We start from the raw sequence: 24,178 nt of genomic DNA, 5'->3' as shown, positions 1-24,178 counted from the left end.
CACTCGATATTATCACAAGAATGGCACTCGACTGGAACCCACAAGGGAGCAAAACGGCGATCGATGTTGCGCGAACTAGCAGATGCCGACATCACATTGGACGGTGCAAAAACAACAGCACAACATCGTGTACGAAGGAAGAGTCTTGTCGAGGCCCTATGCTCCCGAGAGAAGAGCACAAGGAAAAAAAAAAAGAAAAATTCATAGCTCGCAAGTCATGCCGTGAATGTGATGGAGCCAGTTGTGCGTAGTGCACGAGTATTGAGATGAGTTCGCTACCGAACAAACATTTTGGCTGCAATATGGGATAACACAGATGTTATATATGCATATTGTTCTTGCTCATCTGGGTAGCATTTTGTTTCTCACGAAGAGGCCAAAAATTCGATTGAGAAGCTTTACGGGCACGTATTTCGTAAGCGCCCAGACAAGACTATTCAGAGTATGAACGCAATATGCGAAAATACAGACTTTTTACAGCGTCTACCGACTTCCACCAGTTCCCATCGTTAAATCATGGCCAGGTCAAGCAGCACTTTTGTTCTTTTGAAGGTTTCAAAAACTTACCCAACAATATGAGAAGCGCTTCCAATGCGAATTTCGCATGCATTTCAAGAATATGTGTGCAATCTGTTGCCCACAATAAAATCACAAACTGCCAGCACTTTTCCCTCTTCATGGATAATAGAAGTATACGTTCAACTGCGTATGCTGGCAAGTCAATCGGCCAGACTTCAGTCCATTACCTTAAATTTCTATCAAGTGCGGGCATAGTAACTCAACAACTTTATTACTCCAATATGTAGATGAACTTTTTGCCAAAAATGTTCACTCTAATAAATTCTTCCCCAACGCATCCCCGCCTACAATTTATTTAGTGTTTCAAGCTACTGAAGTTTTGCACATATCAAGTCATTTTATATCACCATAAAATCCACCCAAGGTAGCTTAAATCACTAGCACGCCCTCAGTACTATGCACTTAACTGAGAAGCAGGAGTTGCAACAGCTAACTTTAGCAAGTAAATTCATACATAAATTAATGAACACGCACACACGCGCTGGCTCCGTAAGCTGCCATAAACAGACGTGTTATAAATATTACTCCTGGTAAAACTTCATGAAAAAAAAAACAAAAATCAGAATCAAAAAGAAAAAAAAAACAAAAGTGACCATATAAAAACCAATAAAAACAAAAAAATAAACAAAATAAAAATAGGCATAAAAAAACTGCAGTGGTTGTACCCGAAACTCCCGGAAACGTTACCCACGGGACCAATTGAGCGCGCCACTAAAAATCCTTGCCAATAATTTGGCCGGTGGGCTATACTGTCGCGTATAAGCACATTTGTGTGTGTGTGTGTGTCTGTATTTGCTTGCTAAATATGTAGTGTGTTATTTGTCTGACATATAAATATATTAACGGTAAAAGTGGTCACTGAAAGTTGCCTAACATACGTATTAAATGTATGTGTGTATGTATGTATGCGTTTATTTATTTACTTCTCCACTTGTGAGTATTTACTTATTTGCTTCTGTTTTTTCCACTTATGGTTGAAGAGTTGCGCTGCGCACATGTCGATTCACAGCTTTAATGTGGACTTGTGTAAATATTTGATTTGGTGCTGTAGAACTTAAGACTTGAGTGTGGACAGAGATGTACACATGAAGTTTAAGTGGGGAAGTGTGCGAAGTTGACAGATGTTCGTAAGCCTTTGAGGGCGAGTGTAAGTAATATGAAAAATTAATTTAAGCAATTAAGGCCGGCTAAATTCGGTATGCGCACAATTTCTATTTATATTTTATTTACTTTTTTCTCCTGATTGCTCCTTTGAGGAGCATATGGCCTCTACAAAACTTCTCCAACGTACGCGGTTAGATGCTTCATCTTAACAGTATCCCAGCGCTTATGCTAATGAGGCTAAGTCAAGCAGGATGGATCTTTTCCAGGCGTTCTTTGGTTGGACGCGACTTCTGCTTCACAGAATTTCTTTCTCGTGCTGACTGGCGCCAGTTGGATCATTCCCACGCCGAGGAGGCCTTCCTCTTCCCCTGCTACCACCAGCTGCTACCGCATCGAATACTTTCAAAGCCGAAGCGTTTGTATCCATTTGGTCGACATGACCCAGCCAACTTAGCTGCTGGATATTTATTCGCTGCGCTATGTCTACATCGTCGTAAAGCTTATACAGATCATCGTTCCATCGCCTGCGATATTCGCCGTTCCAACATGCAAAGGTCCAAAAATCTTAGGCAGAGTCTTTCTCTCAAACACTCCAAGCGTCGCTGCATTGGATGTTGTCATCGTCCAAGCTTCTACGCCATACGTTAGGACGGGCGTAATGTGAGCCTTGTAGGGTGTTAGTTTTGTTGTCGATAGAGGACTTTACTACTCATTTGCCTACTTAGTTCAAAGTAGCACTTGTTGGCAAGAGAGATTCTACGTTGGATTTCAAGGCTGACATTGTTATCGGTGTTGATGCTCGTTCTTAAAAAAACGAAGTCTTTTACAACCTCGAAATTATAACTGTCAACAGTGACGTGGGAGCCGATACGCGAGTGTTCCGGCTGTTTGTTTGAAGACAGGAGTTGCTTCGTTTTGCCCTCGTTAACCACCAGACCCATTCGCTTTGCCTATTTATCCAGTTTGGAGAAGGCAGAACTAACAGCGCGGTTATTAAGGCCGATGTTGTCAATATCATCAGCACACGCCAACAATTTTACCCTCTTATAAAATATTGTGCCTGAGCGATTAAGTTCTGCGGCTCGTACGATGCTCTCCAACATCAGGTTAAAGAAGTCACACGACAGCGAGTGACCCTGTCTGAAACCTCGTTTGGTATCAAACGGCTCGGAAAGGTCCTTCCCAATTCTGACGGCGCTGCTGGTGTAGAGCAACGTCATCTTGCATAGCCGTATTAGTTTTGCAAGGATATCAAATTCAGACATTGTGGCCTACAGATAACTCCTTTTCGTATTGTCGAATACAGCTTTGAAATCGACGAAATATGGTGAGTGTCCACAATTTATTTATCTGCGATCAATTTAGTAAAATTGTACACTAGTAAGGCGGACGGAAATGTTGTCCTAACATATAAAAAGTGGGTGTGGCTTTTATCCGATTTCAATTATCATACTTTAAGTCTGATTTAAATGAGATGGGGGGAAGTATGTGAGCGAGTTTTATTCAATCATTATCGAGTTAGTGTGTCGTATTTCTCTTTATGTCTTCATTATTTCTACCAAATTTAAGTAATCTTTATTTAGGTCAGAGACGTTTCCATCTTTAATATATCTGCCCTCGGGCGAACCTGTTATCCCTACACGGCCCGTTCTTAGGTGGAGGTTAGGGGAACACCTCTCAGATATGGGTGGTAGAAGAACATTTCCCGCGAACCACACAGGTCAAAAATGTAAACTTCGTAAAAAAACTACCTCAGTCCATGGTGTGATGCTTATTGGGTGGGTTTGGCAGCCGGTGGATTAAATAAGACTGTCTTCTAACAAAGATCTCCTGATACCAGACCACCTCAGGTTGTAACGGTGGCCTTCCCATGGTATAGGGCACTGCCATGTCGACTGGTTGAAATTGAAATTTGAAAAGGTCGAGCCAAGGAGCACCAGGAGATTTGGTGGCTCCTAAAACACTCAGGCTAAAAAGCCTGACAGGACACTCACAGAGAAAGTGCTCAGTGCTATCCTTCTCCTCCAAGCATGACAGGCACATGACAAGGCAACATGTCCAGCCCCCTGACCGTATGAAACACAACAATGAACAAAGGAAAAATCAAAAAATCGGATAACATTAATAAACAGACAAGCACACAGACAAAAACGGACTAACACAAAGCTAAAACGGATGGACAAGCAGATGGGTGGATACTAGCGAGCTGGGGAAGTTGGAAACTCTCTCAGAGGACTCCCATATCTGAGATTAACATTCCTTTTAAAATTTTGTCTCTATTGCTGAATATTTGGAAAAGTTACGCCATCTTCAGTAAATCTATCTCTGGAGGTGTTTCGATTTCTTACGATTCTAAAAATTTATTTCAATTTGCCTGAGTACTTAAACTTTAAAGTACAGCTCTACATGATATTCTATTCATTAGTTCGTGAGCTATTATGCTAAGAGTGACGCTACTTTTGTTATTTTCGAAACAATGGGCAACAAGAATTTAGTCTTTGTAGTAGGCTCGAAAAGCGTTATGAGGACTCCGCCGCATCAGAAACAACAATAAAATGACAGTCCGCTGACTTCAAACGTGGTCGTAGATACACCGATGATGCATAACGCAGTGGACGTTCAAATGAGGCGATAACACCAGAAAGCATAAAAAAATCCACAAAATCGCTTTGAACGATCGAAAATTGAAGTTGCGTTAGTCAGATGACACCGTAAAGATATCAAAGAACAAGTCGGCTATATATTGCAAGAGTATTTGGCTTGAGGAAGCTCTGTTCAAAGAGTGTGTCGCTTTTTCTCACTGTTGACCAAAAACAAGAACGTGTTAATTATACTGAGTAGTGTTTCACAACGTTTTAACGTAATAAACCGTCATTTTTGCATCGATATGTGACAATGAATGAAACATGGATCCATCACTTCACTCCGGAATCAAAACGATCGTCATCTGAGGAGACAGGAACTGGTGAACCTTGTCCAAAGCGCCCAAAAGCACAATACTCGGATGGAAAGGTTATGACCTCGGTGCTTTGGGATGTACGTGGTGTAATATTTGTTGACTATCTTGAGAAGGGAAATACCATCTACGATGAACATTACATAGCGTTATTGGAGCTTTTTAAGCCCGAGATTGCAAAGAAGCGTCCGCATATGGCAGAGAAAATTTTGCTTCATCAAGGCAACGCATCGTGTCATAAGTCCATCAAAAAAATAGCAAAACTATAAGTACATGAATTGAATTTGGAATTGCTCCCACATTCGGCGTATTCGCCAGATTTGTTTCCCAGGCTTAATATATGACTACTAGCATACTTAAAAAAGCGCTCGTGGGTAAGAATTTTCGGTCGAATGAAGAGGTTATCGCTGAAACTGAGGCCGATTTTGATGCAAAAGATAAAGCGTACCAAACTGGTATTGAAATGTTAGAGTAGCACTGGAATGACTGCGTTGTTGTTGATGGAAATTTCGTTGATGAATAAAGATAATTTTGAACAAAACAAAAAGGTGTTTTCTTTATTAGGCCTGTAACTTTTCAGCCCATGCGTTATATCACGCTCTGTTATGTTCCATGACTCACACCCATAAAGAACAAAAGAATTTGTATTAGATTTAAAGATCCTCAATTTTGTGCACCTGGATATACAATACATTGAACTATGACTGAAGGCATTTTTTCTGAAAACTTCAAATATCAGATAAAATTTTCAATCTAATTTGGGCTTTTCCAAAAAAAAGGTATTAAGAGGTTTTTAACCTGTTCTTAGATGTTTTCAACAATTTCCGGTCAATCGGATCAGGTTTTTGCTTATGAGTGAAAAGTTAAGTGTGCAAGTGCCAGTGCGAATTAATTTGATCTTGTGTGAAGAGTATAAAAAAACTAATTGAGATCGACTGATAAGTGAAAGAATTGAATAGTGAATATTCATATATCTAAAATATAACAACAGTAAGTACTAAATATACATATCTTTAGAATTTATCACGTGGATTATCATTTTTTTTTCAATTTAACCAGTTTATTTTAGATAATGGGCCGAAAGACGGATTTGACATCGGGACAAAAGTAACAAATTGCACAAATTCTTGTGAGAGCCAAGAACCTGAGCTATGCAGACATAGCAAGAACCGTTGGAATACCCAAGCCGTCTGTGGTAAATGTTGCCAAAAAGTGAAAAAATACCAACAACGTTTTAGCAGTAACTTCAAACAATCGCCAAAAATATCGCCGATAACGCATCACCTCAACCAGGCAGTATCGCAAAATCGTGCAAACAGAACAGAAATGCCTGAAGTCGGATGATTTTAAGAGAGGTTCAGGAATCTGGAGTAAATATTTGGAAAACACGTTAGGACGACGCTTATACGAAAATGGACTTTTTGGCAGACGACCAGCAAAAGAGCCAAAACTGACACCGAGTATGCGAAATTGGCGGAAACTTTAGGCACACTTTCACAGAGACTTCGACGCGGAGTATTGGAAAAAAGTAAGTTTAAAAACAACATTTTTTCCTTTGTCAAATAGCAGTAAGAAGATGTGAATATTCACACTTTTTTGTGGTTGTGTTCTTCTTCTTACAGATCATCTTCAGCGATGAATGCCGATTGGAAGCGGTCACAAAAACCGCAAATTTTTTTCGCAGAAGAGCCGGAGAACTATATTCTGAAGATTGCGTGCTTCCAAGTGTCAAACACCCCCCTCCAGGGTTATGGTTTGGGGCTGTATAACTTCAGGGGGACGTGGACCTGGTCCATTATTGAGGGAACAATGCGCTCTGTCGTGTCCGAGAGACGAATACATCTTTATGCAAGATGAAGCTTCATGTCACACATCCAGGATGAGCATGAATTGTCTGAATTCAAGGGAAATCATGGTTTTGGCCTGGCAATTCACCGGACTTTAACCCGATCGAAAATTGTTGGGTATACCTCAAATCGGCAGTAAACCAGCGGAATACTACCACAATACAACAGCTTAAGGAAAAGATCGAAGATGTGTGGTATAATGACCAAAATCTTAAGATGAAGATAACACAATTCGTAGCCAGTATACCTCGACGAATTGCGGCCGTCTTAACAGCAAGGGGAGGAGCCACGAAATATTAGTTTAAAATAAATATTCCTAATGCAAATGTCAAGAAGCTTTTAATAAGAACAAATACGTAAACTTTTTAAATGCTTTATAACCGTTTGTTTTTTATTCGCTCTCAAAGTCATAAATATGTAATTTTTATCATCGGTCATAATTCAATGGCCAGGTACTGTATGTGATGACCTCCACACATTGTTCAAAAGACTAAGCACACCACGACCCTTCGATATTAGACCGCGAATGTCGGCTGCTCAGCCGCCATTTTTGCTCACGACGCTTCCGGGATAGCAGAACTCATCTACTATTTCGAATTTGGTGCCGTTGATTTGAAAGGTTTACGCGCCCGCAGTGTTGACACACAACATCTTTGTCCTCGCAATATTGATTTTTAAGCCCAGTTGCGCTGCACATTCGCTTACAGCTGCGATCTTTAACTGGATATGTGAGTATTTGTGCGACAGCAGACTTATGTCGTCGGCTTAGTCAGGATGTTTAAGGTGGCCGCCCAGACTCCAGGGTATACCTCTGTTAGCTATGGACTATGAAGTCTTGATATATTTCCTTAAATTTAATCCATTGAATAGTTCACAGAAAATAAAAAAATTGCTTTAACATGCACAGTGGCAGCTTTTAAAAACTTCGTGTTGGAGAATAGTTGCGTTGTTTCCATTCTTATTCGAGGCTAAGCAAACTTTAAGTGCAAAAAGCAATTTCGAGCTACTCAACAACAAAAAGTTGTAGTTCGTAACAAACTCCACCTCTCATGTATAGCTTCTAAATAATTTAAGAAATAAGCGCCTGGCAATGCTCGGCCGCTTAGGTAATTTAAATGTAAAACTTTTCTCGAAAAATACTTTTATTTTCTATAATATTTTACCGGTTTTATGTAAAAATACACCATAATTTTCGCTCACTCAAATTATATTCAAACAACCGCTTTGGCGAAAAAAATAAATTCAAAAACTTCACAAAAACATTTGACAAATTGCTTAATTTAGAACAAAAACTCTGCGCGTGAATCTTTTTGTAGTTGCACAATTTTTGTGAAAAAGTTAGGAGACTTGCAAATATGTGTGTTGCCACATTAAGTAAGCTGGCGAAATCTGTGAAGGAAAAAGCACAAACGGAAACTGCAAGTCAATTGCCAAAATACGAATTTCAACTCAACTCGTTGGACTGCCAAAGCATGTGGCATGCAACAGTGAAGCGCACTAGTGACTTCCTGATCGCAAACGAGCCTAAAAAGGACTGTGTGAAAGAAGTACCTGCAGTAGCTGATGTGCCGCACCGCACCAACTGATTTCCTTGAGGCACTACCCCTTGCTTAGTGCTGTGCATTTTCCATTTGGCCAACGACAAACTTTTACAATTCTACCTGCACTCGAACGAAGTGAAACTTGTAAAATTTTTCACTACTTTGCTCTTTTACCTTCTCATTTGAGCGGGTTAAAAGCTAAAAGCATAAAAGCTGGGTGGAGGTGAAAAATGAGGAGCGGGTTAAAGAAATAAAAATTAAATACGAGTAATATAATTGTAAAAATCAACAACCGCAAAGTTGTTGCTGCGCATACAAAATGAAATGCAATAAAAATAAAATAACATTGGCGCTAACGAGGCTAAAACGGAAGTTGAAGTGTTCGAAAGTTCTCGCGTACGTGTGACTTCAATTCTGACTCAATCGCATGCAGACTTTGACGAGCGGGCGGTGAAGAGCGCCGCCGTTCGCACAGAGTTGGGCCAAGCTGACTTGCTACAGTTCGCCGTTGTTAAGAGTTTATTTTGCCGCTCAATAAGTTCTTCTATTTGGGCTTTTGTATTGACGAAAAGTTTTTATAAATAAATTATGTTGTGGACCTTTTGTGTGCCACATTTTTGGCAGCAGGCGCCGGGAGCACTGCATACCACGTAAAAAATATACAATGAAAAAAAAAAACGAAATGAAAAAAAAAACAAAATCCAAAGTTTACTCTCAGGCAAGTAAGTAAATCATGACCAAGTTGAAATATTGTTTCGTTGCTCGGTTGGTTGGTTAAAGTACTTTACTCTTACGAAATTCATTTCGACTTTTGTTGCACGACTTAACGTGGACTTAAAGTTTTTTAATCTGCGTGTACATTTGCCGCCTCTTGGCGACGCTAAGAAGACAAAAAGAGGAATGAAAAAAGTTGGCAGTGAGCAAAAAAAGAAAAAAAGAAGAGACCAGACAAAGCGCAATCGACAACAAATAAGCAAGACTGATGGCGGGGTGTAAGCAGTCTGACATTTTTGGCAGCTGCCGCAGTTGCATCAACTAACCAACCGAACGAACGAAAGAACAAATAAGCGAAAGTCCATTAGTACGTCTCGTGTCACTGCAAATCTTCTTACGCTCCTTTAGAGCAGACAAGTAAAATGCCGAGTACGTAAGCAAATGTGTAAGTATGGGTGTAATGGGACGGAGTTTTTGCGTCCCTGCGGAAAATCGCAGTTAGAATAAATTATGAAGTGGCAAGAGCGCGCTCAACAAGTGTGATTAAATGCACTCAAAGGCGTAGTTAAGCGCAGAAAAAAGTTACCCTTGCAACGGAAAATTTTTATTTATGAAATAAGACCTCTATTTTTTGCTTTTTTTTTTTTGCTTTTGTTGTTATTCATTCCATGCATTAGTGGGTGGTGTAGTTAAGAATGGGAAATTCGTTAAGGGAGCTTTTTTTGTACTCGAAGCGCAGATGAAAATTAAACTGAAACTAAAGTAAAATTCGCTACTGCAAAATTTCATATTTGCACAATATCATAAATATGGAAAAGCTATATTTTATGGTGATGGATGAAATTATTCTTAAGCTGTCAGCTATCAAGGGCAAATTAGTTACACTAACATTTTAAGCCCGTTATGCGCCGACATTTTTTTATTTTAATGAATTGATATTAAATGAGCAGATATTTACAGTGCAAATAAGACTAATTACACAGAACTTAATTAATACAAAGTGGCACAAAATTAATCATCTAATTATGTTTTTGAAAAATTTTTTACTAAATAAAAATAAATGGTTTTGAGTGATGGAAATCATTATTTTGAGCTTTATGCGCTTCATTGCTTGTATATTGCAGCTGTTTAGTTGGAAAGTGTCAAATATGAATGACTAAGACGCCATTTGCAAAAAATTATAAATCCTCCGATGGGATTATTAATTTTGCGCCACAATAATGCAATAAATACAATAAAACAAGGGTAAGACTCCGTCAGAAAATATGAGATTTGCAAGTGGTCTTTCGATTTCTTTGAAACTTTGGGAAATATTAGTTCTAGGTAAGATACATTCGAGCCTAAAAGGATTTTGAAAAATTTTCAAAATTGAGTCATCTACGCCATGTTGAAAATCGGGACCGTGTTTTTTTCAAAAATCAATATTTCTTGAACCGTTGGATGGATTTCAATGCAATTTACAGACAATATAGAAACAAATAAGTAGTTTAAATTAGTATTATGTTAAAAAAAAAATTTCGAAATTTTGACCAAAAAAAAGTCAAAAAAATTTTTTGAATCAATTTTTAGTTGATTTGGCCAGTTTTTTAGATTTTCTGTTATACACGTAACGATTCCTTATGATTTAACCTTTATTTTGAAAAAAAAAATTTATGGTGTCTATAATACTTCTCGAGATATTGCGATTTTAGTGGAAGCGCGCACCGTGAAGTTCGCGGTTACGCAGCGCGGGAGTAGAAAAACGCGCACAGACCTGCAGCAGTCTGCTCCAGTCACTTCATACAGGAACACATAACGCAGCGCGCATTGCACACCTATTACCTAAACCGTGCGTGCGCGCTTCCACTAAAATCGCAATATCTCGAGAACTATTATAGACAGCATAAAATTTTTTTTTTCAAAATAAAGGTTAAATCATAAGGAATCGTTACGTGTATAACAGAAAATCTAAAAAACTGGCCAAATCAACTAAAAATTGATTCAAAAAATTTTTTTGACTTTTTTTTGGTCAAAATTTCGAAATTTTTTTTTTAACATAATACTAATTTAAACTACTTATTTGTTTCTATATTGTCTGTAAATTGCATTGAAATCCATCCAACGGTTCAAGAAATATTGATTTTTGAAAAAAACACGGTCCCGATTTTCAACATGGCGTAGATGACTCAATTTTGAAAATTTTTCAAAATCCTTTTAGGCTCGAATGTATCTTACCTAGAACTAATATTTCCCAAAGTTTCAAAGAAATCGAAAGACCACTTGCAAATCTCATATTTTCTGACGGAGTCTTACCCACAACCAAAATTAAAACCGCAAACACTAATTTTAAATGACTCGCTGGAGGACTTTGGTCGGTATCTCATGAATAACTTTAGTAATTTCGACATCCAATACCTCAATAAAAACTGGTTTATCCACGAAGCATTTAGACTCTAGATATATATACATAATTGGCGCGTACACCCTTTTTGGGTATTTGGCCGAGCTCCTCCTATTTGTGGTGTGCGTCTTGATGATGTTCCACAAATGGATGGACCTACAGTTTCAAGCCGACTCCGAACGGCAGATATTTTTATGGGGAGCGTTTTTATGGCAGAAATACACTCGGAGGCTTGCCATTGCCTACCGGGGGGGCAGACTTTAGATACTCCCACAAATAAAAGGCACAGGCACGCGGTGATAAATTTTAACCATTTATTTGTTTCTTATTTAATTTCACATTTTTGGCGTGACAACGTCTTATAATTCGATGGAGCCGGCTGCACGCAACAAAAAATGCGTCGTTATCTTGCTCATGCGTCGTTACCCTGCTCATTCGTCGTTACCTTGCTTGAACTGCAAGCGAGAGCGCGGAACGAACGACAAAGAGGCACAATCGGCCTCCGCGTTCGGCAACGTTTGACATCTGGCTCTTTCGTACTTGAGTAAGCGACGCGTCCGGACAGCTGCTACACAATAATACAAGACTAGTTCAAAGCCTATGGGAAACTACATACATGCACATATCCACATGCCTGTATGCACATATGTAAGTATGTGTATAACGGATTTTGTTCCAAGAGCCAAATGAGTGTGCGCTTTTACTCACTTAAAAAGGTGTAAACAAATTAGCAACAAACATACGAACCATCGCTTTTATATGTAATAAATGAGCAGCAAAGAGATTAAGAGAAGAACAATGCATCATTCCATTCATTGACTGGCACATTTCAAATTTTATAGTATTCAGTAGTTAAACGCGAATCGGCAACAGGTTAGGAAGTGAGCAAAGTTTTATTAAAACATAAGAGGGCATAACTGAATTTGATGTACACAACTCTTTTTACAACAAATTACAATTAAATTTGCAAAAATAATTAAGTAACTAATTGAACCACAACTTTTATTCAGTTTCCTTGCTGAAAGAAATAATGTGAATACAAAATATATTATTATAAAATAATAAAATCAAAAATTAAGTTTTAACAGTCGAGTAAAAATTTAAGCAATACATTTTATTCAAGCGTTTTGGAAATTTAAAATGATTTTCTGAACGAAGAATTTTATGGAAAATTTTGTTAAATTGTTTTGAACGGGGACTCATTTTGCAGAACCCCTATGTACATTGGAAAAAAAAATTGACATAATTGTATTTATGCGTACAAATAAATGTAACTTGATCAATTCCATTGCGATTCCATTTACCTCCTTCTCTATATCCACACGAAATATCTATCAAACAAATAAAATTAAAATTTTCTTTTGAAAAATGCAACCATTCCATCAGTATTTTCTTGTGACATTGTTACGTTCAACTAACTATCTTCAGTAAACCGACTTTACAGACAACCTCTTTTTTTTAAACAAATTTGGTTAATTTTTCACGAAATTCAAACTTCAAACTTTTTGAAAATTAAAAAAACTGAACAGGTATGAAGTGTTATAGCCCATTGAGTTTTGGTATGATAAAGTGTAAGTTTGGGTTGGCCCAAAAATTGTGATGTTGTGATGATGTTTGAATTTTTTTTCCGAAATTTTTTGTCAGTGATCAGTATTTTATTCCACATAAAAAAATGAAACAATCGTTCAGCGTTTGCCCGTTTTATGTTAAATTGGGTTGCTTTTATAAACTAATATTTCAATTTGATGAAATTATTTTAAAGCTTTCAGCTAACAGGAGCAAATTAGTCAAACTAATATTTCTGCATCGAAATTTTATTTTTATTTGAATGAATTGATATTGAATGAGTAGATATTTATATCTGTAAGTTTATTAATCTGCAGTATAAATATTATTAATTTGATTTATGATTTGCAGTATATATTTGATTAATTAATACAACGTTAAAATGGCTGACGGTGGTCATCATTCGCCGTCTTGTCGCTAAATGCCGTGCCATCTAGCGTTTGTCCATCTTATTCGTTTCGATCAACTTTGATTAAGTGATTTATGAAGAACTCCAACCAAAATTCATCATCATAAATTGATAGAGTTCCTGTGTGAAACATAGGGACACAACGAATTTCATCCATTCGGTTCTGTTTTGCGCCAATTAACTTCATTTCAGCTAAAGTGCATATCACGGGCTTCTGACTCCAGCAGTCGTCTCCAGTTATTCGCTGGTCTTTTACGTCTGCGGCTTCTTTGGGAGTTCCAATCAGTGGCGGCCCTTATTAAGTCACCATTTCTTCTTCGCAGAACATGGTCAATTCAGGCCCATTTTCCTCTTTCGGATCGCTAATAATATTGGCTTCTGCTGGGTTCGGGCCCATAAGTCAGCATTCGAGATAATATGTATTTGACCAGAATCTTTGGAGAACTTTTCGAAGGCATCTGTTTACAAAAACTAGCACTAAACTTGTGTTAGCTGACGGCGCATTCCACGTTTAAAAATCATTAAAAAAGTCGACTTTACATTGGAGTTAAAAATTCACACTTTTGTGTGCCGTGAAATGTGTGATGTGTGCTAAATTGCCTACCGAGAGTCAAATGCCTCCACAGTTTTCTTTATTCGGCTTTTGATATCATCGCTCGAACCTCGCCTAAATAGCAGAAAGATGGTACATCTTCGATATCGATACCGTCAATTGAGAAATGTTGCGTATTTCCTGTGGTTGTACGCATGACTTTCGTTTTCTGGATATTGATCTTCAAGCCGGCTTTATCAGATGCTTCTCGTATTGTTTGAATCTTAACTGCCATTTTAAGATAGTTGTGGGGGGGAAGACTGATGTCATCTACATAGTAAATATTCGCTAGACGTCCTTGTAGTACTTCGGATGATGAGGCATTTTTCATGACAACGTCCAAAACGATGTTAAATACATAGAAGTGGCGAGTTAACACATCCTTGCAGTACACCTGCTAATATTCTGATTTTGTGACCTAAAAGTTTCTCATGCACTATCCGACCGCTTACGTCTGTGCCCTCGTTGAGTGATGAAGATGAATGAATTTCGATGGGATATCTTTGCTCTCGAGGACGTTACGAATAGCGCCGCGATGTAAAATATCGAATGTTTTTCGAAAGTCTATAAATTTCAATCTTTTTCACTTGTTATCACATTTAGTACAAAGGCACAACATCAAGTGTACTTTTGCTGTGTAGTGATATTAAATTCAAAGCTGATATCGAGAATCGTATGAAGGCAAAGGCTATGAAAAATTCAGCGGTCGTAACACAATTTTATAAATACCTTTTGAATACGCTCAATTCATTCTATGTAAGTGGCGGCACTTCCACCGCCAGATAAAAGCGGCATATTCTGAATGTACCCTAACGAATGCTACGTATAGCTTTTTGAAAGTAGAAGGATATGAGAAATTTGGACAATTCCACCGGACAAAGGCTAACATATCGTAAGCATTCGGACTTAAATAACTACGAGGTTACTGAATATGAGTTTAAAGTCGGAAAATATTCCTAGATCTTCAATTTGGGCCACAGTTTTGAGTTTAACCCCCAAAATGTGATAGATATAATACCATAGATTTGATTAAAAAAAAAAAACTACTTGAAGGCATTTGTCTGTATTCAAATACAAACTACTTTTCTCTGACCAAACTCTGTCTAAGTTAGATTGCAATACAATTGAATCCTTGACGTTCGATCTGACTTAGTAAATCTTAAGATCATCAGCGTGAATGAAAAATTTCGAAAATTGGAAACGAGAATTTATGTCATTTAATAAAAATTGTGAAGAGAAGTGGACCGCGAATCCTCTTTTAAGGAACATCAGACAATACCTAGAAATGATGGGAAGATGTGTTTCCTGTACAGCTGAGCAGGTTAAGCTCATGATATTATAGCAAAAACCGGTTTTGTCTTAACAACAGTCTCACATAGTTTCTAAACTGTTGACAATTTTGTAATAGGTCTATAGTTTGTGGCGTCATTCTTATTCTCATTTACAATACCTTTGTTCCATATTTCCTATTTGCCTTTACGCCCTTAATAATAATAAAATTTGTACGATAAAAGTTTGAAATAAATTATTTAACATGCTTTATTTTAATTTTTGTTTTCTTTCCGCATGCCGAAAAATGCCGAAATTTTATTAAGTTTATTTTATTAACGAAAATTAGTTTGTTTAGTGTTCCGTATAGCTATTTCGCTTCGTGTAAAAGGCAAACAAATCGATCTGTGGCTTCTTTTAGTAATTTCATTGATATTATCCCTCGTATAGGGTCCGCACTCGAAGTGTAACCAATTAAAAAGGCTTTAAATTTAGTTTAGAAAATTACTTTCATTCAATTCAAAGTAAAAAATGTGTGAAAATAATACAAAATTAAGAACCAACTTACTTTTGCTCGATAAGACCACCTTTCGCCTTGACTATGGCCTTGAGACAGTCCAGAAACGAATCGCAAGCTGTCCGAATGTGACTTGTATGTATTTTGGCCCACTCGCGAACAATCGCCGTAGAAGAAAATAAATAGTGTAGTATTACAAGCAAAAGATGGTCGTCGAACAACATCTAGAGGACGAATTACCTGTTAGTATGCTCTCGGCCAAATATTTCACGTTTAAATGCAACCCTTTCAGGTCACTGGAAGGTAGGAGATCATGCAGCCAGACTTAATCTCCCTTACAATGCCATCTGAAGAAGCTGTGAAGCGGAAGGGGTGAAAGAAAGTCTCTACCACGATTTATGCGAATGTCCAGGTATAGCTGGAACAAGACTTCACTCTTTCGGCACCCCCTTTTTAGAGCAAATTAATGAAATCTCTACCTAGATTTAACGAAATGGATCTGACCTAAAGACACAAAAAAAAAAAAACAAAAAAAAACCTCATCGCACGAGTACAGTGGTAGTAAAACAGCGCTAGTCGCTAATTACGAATATTTCAGTAGGAATACTCAACAACTAAAACAACAACAAGAAATCTCCCCATAAACGGAAAGCGGTTCAAGGAGTGCCATGCGCCTTTTGTTCAACTGCAAATCGTTGTTCGTTTGCTCTACTGCAATCTTGCATGGTGTGTTATGTTTTTTGCTTTTTTTTAAGGAAATTTAAATTAAAATGTCAGAAACATCTCAAGGGTGCTGTCACACCAATTGTATGTGGCGCTCCCACTAATACTATAACAATCCTCCCACCTCGGCTAAGTTCTACTCGATGACACAACAGGCACCTGCCTCCAGCTCTTTCTCCTGCAGGCATATGAAGGCTACACGCCATCGATAGTTCCCATTACTCCCACTGTGTTCATAGGTGGTTTTAAAGTAAAGGTTTTGTATTTTAAAATTACCGGCACTTTTATTTACTAATTGTTTTTTATATCATACCTTATAATCCTTGAACTGAAATATGTGAGTGGTCAGCTTGTGACCTTAGTGTAAGTATTTTTTAACGATACGTAAGAATTAAAGTGGTTTTAAAATACTCAACTCACTCCGTCTTTAATTCTTAAAAGTTGTTGTAGAAAATAATTACAAATAACTCCAGCGGTTAAGGAGAAAAACATCATTAAAATTCAAGAGTTGTGGTTATAAAAAAGAGTCGCTTAATTTTCCATACGACCACACACTCGCAAACACATATTTCATACAGTTGTTTGTGAAATTTTTTGCATTACGCGCCTGCAAACACCTGCGCATTTCCTGGCCATAATTGCAAACCACAAATGGAGCTGCAAACAGCGTATACACATCCGTTAGTAAAGCGGAGGTACGATTGCAAAAGGGCTAAGGGAGATTTAAACAAAAATGCGCAACCAAGCAGCCGAGCATATGCGCGCGCGTGTATGTGTGTATGTGTGCGCCATTTAATCACCTTCTGTGGCCCTTTGCCATAGGCAACAAATAAAGGTATGTTCATATGTATGTATGCATGGGTGCGAGAGTAAAACAAAGGCAGCAACACTACTGCTGTCAACAGTGACGCCAACTGTTGACGCTGTGGTTTTCTGCTTCAGTCACCTGCTCATAAATGTGGTGGAGGCAAAGGAAAATGCTCGCGCAGGTGAGCAAAGGCAAAGGTCGCCGCCGATGTGTGCACAAGAGTTGGTGAATATTCCAACAGAAAGGAAATGCAACAAAGCTTAAAATAAAAGCTGACAACTAAGTAAAGGTAAACGGCGCGAGTGTGGTTGCATCTGTGTGTACATATATGCGCATGTGTGCGTGCACGTACTTGTTTTAGTAGACGAGCGTATGTGACAGAAATTATGTGAAGCGACATCAAAGTAGACAGAGTAAGTTGATGCAAGGAGGGTTGTAGGAGGGGAATGAAAATTCATGTTTCTGCTTTAAATTTTTCAACGCCTTGGTAAAATGTGTGCTCTTGAGCTAAAGCAGAATGATGAATTTTTAAGAATTTATTAAAATTTGGCCGCCCTTATGGCATACTTTTTTCTTCTTCTACTTCTCTATCTCGTTGAAATGCAAAGCATTTCAGAATAAATGATAATACGATTTTGCTCTTATGTGGTTTTACTGGGCCTAGGTAGATATGTAGGTGGGCAGGTAGGTCGAAATACCAGTCGGCATTTAAACGAACTCACTTAGACCGTTGCCTATCCATTGTGATACCACTGTAGCTGTTTACTTGGTACTTCTCGTTAAACCATTTTTTTTAGTGGCAAGTCATTTATCTGGCTGACGCTTTCAGTGAAGGACTTCAGTCTACATACAGCAGCATATTTTCTTATTTTCCGCAAGGTTGCCACAATTGGTTGTCGTAGCCGAATGCTTTGGTGCGTGAATACCATTCGGTAGTGCGTAGATTCGAATCTCTGGCATGAAACACCAAAATGGTAGAAAGATTTTTCGAATAGCGTTCGCCCCTCGGCAGGCAATCGCAAGCATCCGAGTGTATTTCTGCCATGAAAAAGCTCCTCATAAAAAATATGTACTGTTCGGAGTCGGCTTAAAATTGAGAAAAAAAAATCAGAAAAAATTAAATTTTTTTTTTGAAAATTTTTTAACTTTTTTGTAAATAAATATGTGTATACAATAATTGAAAAACACTGTTGATGTAGTTTTTTTTCAGAATTTATATTTCTTCATAAATTTATAAAATTAAAATATTTCACATGCTTTATACCAAAAAAATTAATAAAACAACAAAAAAGTGGTATGACAAAAGTCTACAAACATTTCAAGCTCGCTCACGCCAAGGAAACATTGAAAAAGTTGATGTAAAATACCGTTATTCGAAAGCTTCAGCTGTGAAATCATCGTTGCATGAAAATAAAAACGACCCGGCCGCTGTCCAGAAGAGATGTAAGTTCCATTTCAAGGGAAATCGACCAAAATTCGAGAATCAGTTCTTCAAAATCGGTGCAACACCGACACATCCGAGAAAAGTGTCCATCCAAAAACTATTAAAAAAAGGTTGTCTGTAAAGTCGGTTTACTGACGATAGTTTAACGTGACAACGTCATAAGAAAATATTGACGGAATGGTTGCAATTTTCAAAACAAAATTTTAATTTTATTTGTTTGATAGATATTTTGTATGGATATAGAGAAGGAGGTAGAAGGAATCGCAATGGAATTGATCAAGTTACATTTACACAAACGTGGAAAATTACGAAACATTTATCAAATTCATGAAAGATATCTTCAATTTCGATTGTGCATCAGACGTTAATAAGTCAACAACACTAAGAGGCACCATCATCGATTTGCCTTTTTCAAGACACTTTACACTCGAAACACTCCCTTTCATTTCCTACTTTTTCTATCATCGTCCTATTCTCAACAGAGAAATGGTTCATTACCATGCACACAGGAAGAAGGCATATGCAAATACAAGTATGTGAATTTATATACAAAGGCGTATATACATACATATACATACATATATATGCTCACTCAAGTAGCTCTCTCGCTTGCAGTTCAAGCACATTAGCTTACATTTGCTTGCGTACGGAATAGATTTGTATATTTGATATGCCCATATGATTTGTATGCATCTTTACATATAGATTTGTTCTTTTTGCAAATTGCGCGAAATTGTATATGGATATGCATGTATACAACATATCTTATAAGGTATATGGTAAATATTACCATACATTTTTTCCTTCATATATAATAAAAAAATTAATAATAATAACATTAAAACAACAGGTATTTGTAACAAACTTGGTTTTATTTTAAATTCTTCAAGTAAATCAAATTAATAATAATCAATAAAAAGGCATATGCAAGTACAAATACGTGAATTTATATATGTACATATGCGCATATACATACATATATACGCTCACTTAAGTAGGAGAGAGCAAGATGTCGAACGTTGCCGTTCGTTTGCTTTGTTTGCTTTGTCGTTCGTTCCGCACTATCGCTTGCAGTTCATTCAAGGTAACGGCAATGAGCAAGGCAACGACAAATGAGCAAGGTAACGGCAATGAGCAAGGTAACACTAATGAGCAGGGTAGAGACACATTTTTTCGTGCGTGCAGCCTGTTAAATCGAATTATAAGACGTTATCACGTCAAAAACATCCTAATAATAGCGCATATTTCAGCAAGGGACCACGTAAAAAGCCTCTGATTTCAGAAAACAATCGTCGGCTTCGGCTTGCCGGACACATTTTGGCAATGGTATGCATTTCTGGTCTAAAGTTTTATTTACTCTTGAATCGAGTAACCTCTTTATTGAAGATACTGTGGACCAATATAAATATTGGAAAAACATTTGAGGTCATCCGTAGAATGCTTGAGTCTTGCGCTAGGTTAGGTTTTCCAGCAAGACAATGACCCAAAGCAAACTGCGCTTAGCGTCAAAGAATGGCTCTTAAACATAAATTACGAAGAAAACCACATCAACAGTTTTTCCAATTATTGTATACTTTCTGGGAAATAAGAAAATATGCTGCTGTATGCAGAATGAAGTCGTTCACTGTAAGCCCATGATGGCCCCTTACTATCATTCGATAGCTCTGAAGCAAATTATCTAAACCTAGTGCCATGCCAAGCAGAACAGTGACGGAGTAGATGTTTGACATACTTTTCTTCCTTCTCATATTACGCTCAGCGTGTCAATCAGGGAGACAGTGGCGCCTTGGCATTAGGGCCACCCATGTCATGTACGTGAGAGTGATCAGCCTGGAAATGTCAAACAAATATGGGTCCATGGCTAGGTGAAATGGTCCCTAAATATCCTTTTCCCCAATCCGGGAGAGCACATGTCCATCGGACTTTCTTTGTAGTCGGCGGTAACATACTGTAGCATTGCACTTCACTAATATCTATCAACGTCAGTGAGTAACTGTTGTTATTGTGTTACTGGGTACTATGGTACAGCGGCCTTTCTTTATTCCACACTCACGGACCAAACAATATGGAAAAAATAATAAAGCAGTCAGAATCGCAAATCGCATCACAACTGGCCGATCTAGTAGAGCTACATGTCCAAAATCGCCAAATATTCCTAAATGGAGAGTAGCCAGGATGACGAAGGACTAATACATCCAAGTACCTGATTAATTTTTATCGCCGTTGACAGAAAGTAAGAACCGTTACGTGACAGACTCGCGGAAAGAAAGTGCAACGTAACTGGGCTCAAAAGATGCTCCTATATCCAAGGAGGCCAACATAAAACCAATCTTAAATACTGGCAGGCTACTATGTATGCAGACTCTTGGCTTCGGAGAAGCCGCAAAAGTGACTGATCTGAGTCATCCATCCACCGAATGCTGTCTATGCTATCTCAAAGAAGGCTTAATATCAGAAAATGTAAAATATAATGTGCTGAGCCGCGTCAAATGTCCTCCAGCGCCGCTGAAATCAGCCTAGGCAGGTAGTATATATATTACTTCAGCGTCGTTTAGCTTCTCTGCAATTAAGTATCTTTGTCTGATTTTCTAAAGTACAGGGTACCTTCCTAAGAAGTGATACAAGTCTTCTTCTTCGTTGGAGTTGCATAGTGTGCAAATTTTTGCCGCGTTTCCATAGGCTATTGCATTCAATTTTAGCAAACCACATATTGCTTTAAGTATTGTTGTGATATCAGCTAGCCGGATATCTTCGCTAAAGTATGATTCTAGTTTTGAGTGATCTAAGTATTTATATAATCGTGTTGTGCTTGTTAGTGCTTTTTGTTTTGCCATGTTTAAATTTTGTACTTTCATGTTTGATAAAAGCTGGATACAGCGATTTTGCCACTCCGTAGGAGTTATATTTTCTTCAAGCTTTAGGCCAACTCCATACCTAATTCATTGAGTTGCTTGAGCCAAAACACGTTTTTTCGTAATATGCACTGTGTAAGTTTGTGCGGGAGCCTACTGCTGTTGTATTTATAGATAGTTTTCCAAATGTATTTCATATGTAGTTCTAACTGATAAAGGGTGTTTTTTTTAGAGGTTAGGTTTTCAAGTTGGCACTACTTTTTTCGTAGATGGTATTTTTGACAGCTGTCACTTGATTTATGCTCAGTTTGGTTTGCCATTTCATAATGAATAGACTTACACCTGAACAACGTTTGCAAATCGTGCAAATTTATTACGAAAATAATGGTTCGGTTCGCGCGACGCATCGCGCGCTGCGTCCAATATTCGGTCGACATAATCGTCCATCAGAGTCACTAATTCGATTAACCATGGATCGGTTTCGCACCACGTTTGCTCTAGTGGATAATATGCATCCTCAGAGACGTCGTACAGTGCGCACCGAAGACGCTATTGCTGCTGTGGAGCAGAGTATCGAGGAAGACCCGAATGAGTACATCCGCCATCGCGCGCAGCAATTGGAGATGTGCCCATCCTCTTTATGGAAGATTTTGCGGAAGGATCTTGGTTTGCGGGCTTACAAAATCCAACTCGTGCAAGAATTGAAGCCGAACGACCATCAAGCGCGTCGCACGTTCGGTGAATGGGCCCAAAACGAGATGGCCACCGATCCCGATTTTCACAAGAAAATTTTGTTCAGCGATAAAACTCACTTTTGGTTGAATGGGTATGTCAATAAGCAAAATTGTCGCATTTGGAGTGAACATGATCCACAAGCCATTGCTGAGACGCCGTTACATCCTCAAAAAGTCACTGTTTGGTGTGCTCTATGGGCAGAGGGAATCATTGGTCCATATTTCTTTAAAAATGAAGTCGGCCATAATGTTACAGTCAATGGAGAGCGCTATAGAGCCATGATTAATGACTTTTTCGTGCCTGAGCGGCGTATGTTGGTATGGCTCTGCACACAGCCTGAAACAGCTTCCATTTAGCTTTGTATGTGATGTATGGCTTAGGTAAGAAATTGTTCCATGTACTATTAATACTAGCTTTTGCCGAATTATTTCTGGCTTGCACATGATGTGAGAATGACACCAAGGTATTTATATTCTGCTCTCACTTTTATTTCCTCATCTTTGTACCACCATTTTTCTGCTTTGGCTAGTTTACCACGTTTTCTTAAGACCATCATCTCAGATTTCATTAAATTTACTTCCATGTTCCACTCTGGCGAGGTTTATAAATTAATGACCTATTGGACACTCTGACGAAAGCCGCTTTGAAATCTACAAAGCATGCACAAACTTTTTTGTTTTCATTGAACTTTAAATTTCCTATAGATGCAGGCCTGTATATGTTATCCACCGTTGAGTCATTTTTTCTAAAGCCGGCTTGAAATGTTGTTGTTTTCTATCCAGTTTATAAATCTTGCATTAATAAATCCCATTAAAACTTTTGCGATACAATTCATAAAGGAGATTCCCCGATAGTTACTTGCTATATTTGCATTTCCTTTCTTAAAGATTGGGAAAACTATTGTTTTAAATAATGCTTCGTCGATCCTTCCGGTCTCGAAGATGATGTTGTATACTTTCGTTAGCTCCATGAGAAATTCTGTTGAGGCAGTCTTTAGTAGGTCATTATTATTAGAAGGCCATAACGCACTGCGGCCATAGCTGATCTATTGTGAAAGGCCAATTTTGTAACCCTAGAGTTTTTGGCTTTTTAAAAATTTTAGCACAATTTTGGGTTTGTTGTTCCAAAGATTGCATGGAGATACTACGATACCACCAAGGTGGTGAAGTCTTTGTCTGTCCAACGCAGGACATTCACAAAGCACATGTTCTGAGCTTTCTATGTCCATTTCGCAAACGCGGCAGACATTGGTCTCGGATGGACCAATATTATTTAGATGGTACCTCAGGCTGCAGTGACCTGTAAGGTATCCGGTTAATAGACGCAGATCTACTCTGTTTAGAGAGAGAAGTTTGTCAAATATTCCTTTGTTGGGACTTAGGAATAGTTTGGCTTGACGCTGACCGGCACAGTTAAGCCAGTGTGCGGCAAGTTTTCTTTCTTCCCATTTCCTAAGGAATTCATTAATGTGGCCTTTTGTCAGCCCACAGAAAGGCTCAGGACCAGTAAGTTGCATATTTGCTCCTTGTTTTGCAAGGTCATCAGCCATTTCATTTCCCTCATGTCCTTCATGTCCCGGAATCCAGCATAGTGTTACAATGTTGAGGTTTCCTAACGTGTTTAGAAGGTTTAGGCAATCATTTACCAATTTAGAGGTAATAGTTGTTGATAGAAGGGCTTTTAGAGCCGCTTGGCTATCTGAAAGTATGTAGATGTGAGTACCTCTCATTTTCCTGCTAAGGCATACTCTCACATATTTTTCAATGGCATGTATTTCTGCCTGGAATATTTTTGGGTAGGATCCCATCGGAATCGATTTTTTGAATTTGGGCCCATTCGTTTGCTGCCTTTCTTTGCTTGACCTTGGGCCACCATGCTAAGGATGCATAAGTGACTATGGGTTTCACAACTGTGGTGAATGTCCAGAAGGTCATTCTAGGGTTTAGTCCCCATGTCTTACCAAAAAGCCTTGTACAGGCAAAGAATGCCCTTGTGGCTTTTGAAGTAACTCTCTCAATATGGGAATTCCACGTAAGCGTTTTGTCAAGACTGACGCCAAGATAGTTCGCTTCTGTCGAGAGTTGAAGTGTTGTTCCATTAAGGGTCGGACATTTGAGATTTATGTTCCTAGGAGAAGGTAAA

The 24,178-nt window shown here is 38.2% G+C and overlaps 1 pseudogene; it reads left to right on the top strand.

Annotated features, from left to right (window-relative positions):
• The first annotated feature begins 7,841 nt into the window (after positions 1-7,841).
• The window catches only part of LOC128871989 (uncharacterized), a 140,094-nt pseudogene continuing 123,757 nt past the window's right edge, over positions 7,842-24,178 (top strand).

Source organism: Anastrepha ludens, chromosome 2 (genome assembly GCF_028408465.1).
Source record: "Anastrepha ludens isolate Willacy chromosome 2, idAnaLude1.1, whole genome shotgun sequence".
Lineage (NCBI taxonomy): Eukaryota > Metazoa > Arthropoda > Insecta > Diptera > Tephritidae > Anastrepha > Anastrepha ludens.
This window is presented reverse-complemented; position numbering and strand designations above follow the sequence as displayed.